The 1,175-nt window shown below is 30.7% G+C and overlaps 1 non-coding gene across 1 annotated transcript; it reads right to left on the reverse strand.

The window, feature by feature from the left end:
- Positions 1-229: 229 nt before the first annotated feature.
- On the reverse strand, positions 230-302 carry TRNAS-AGA (transfer RNA serine (anticodon AGA)). The gene has a single exon. It is a non-coding gene; the product is annotated as a tRNA-Ser (tRNA).
- Between the last annotated feature and the right edge of the window lie 873 nt (positions 303-1,175).

A 1,175-nucleotide genomic window follows, 5' to 3' on the forward strand; every position in this document is an offset into this window, starting at 1 on the left:
TGTTTTAGCTTTGCCAGTAATTCCTATATTATTTACTTTATTAATTAATTTTGAATGTGAGACACTATCAAAAGCTTTACTGAGGTCAATGAATATACTTAAGCATTTTTTGCCTCTATCTAATGTTTTGTAAATAATCTTAGTTAATTCTTTATTAAATTATAATAAGCAATAATTAGTCGCCTGTAATAACAATACAAATTGAAAATATCTCCCGAGTAAAAATAAATGCCGCCGACGGAAATTGAACCCGTGCCTTCTGATGTCTGGTCAGACGCTCTGGACCACTGAGCCACGTCGGCTTATTTCCAACCCGCCAAATAATTCAATATGTACTAGTACTTCGAAGAGCCAATTTAATTACATACAAATATCTTGTACATAAACTTATTAACTACACAAACAATTTTTTTGCAAACATAGGTTCGAACTTAGCGAATAAAATAACCAAACCCAACACTATAACCCGAAAATAAACAAACACCCAAATCCACAAATGTTTAAATTTGCTCTAAAACAAATCACTAAACAAGAACTAATACTATGATTTTCTTAATTCAAACCAACATCTTCATCTGGTAGTGATGAAATCACAATGGAAACATTAAAATTTATACAAGATGAAATTACCGAACCGATACTCTTTCTAATAAACAAATCTATTACGGAAAGCAGATTTCCATCACAACTTAAAATAGGGACTATTACACCAATCTTTAAATTAAGAAATCTTAAAGATATCAATAACTACAGACCAATCACAATTTTGAACACATTCTCTAAAATCTTAGAAATAACAGTTAAAACTCAACTCGTCGATTACCTAGAATCAAATAAACTATCACCAAAACAATTTGGTTTCAGAAAAAATCTAGGAACATCCAACGCCATAGCTTTAGTAATTGAATATATTCAAAATTCTCTAGATTCACATAAAAAAAGCATTAGAGTATTTCTTGACCTTTCTAAAGCCTTTCACACAATAAATCACTCACATCTTTTTGAAAAACTAAAGAACATAAGAATCACTGATAATGAACTGATATTCTTTAAAAGCTACATGGGAAATAGAAAGCAAACTGTGAAACTTAAGAACATAACCAGTGAGTGTATTGATGTCGAATTCGGGGTGCCTCAAGGAAGTATTCTGGATTCGATTCTGTTCCTAATTTACA

This window comes from Hesperophylax consimilis, chromosome 24 (assembly GCF_061612785.1).
Source record: "Hesperophylax consimilis isolate HC1 chromosome 24, BYU_Hcon_1.0, whole genome shotgun sequence".
NCBI classification, from domain to species: Eukaryota; Metazoa; Arthropoda; class Insecta; order Trichoptera; family Limnephilidae; genus Hesperophylax; species Hesperophylax consimilis.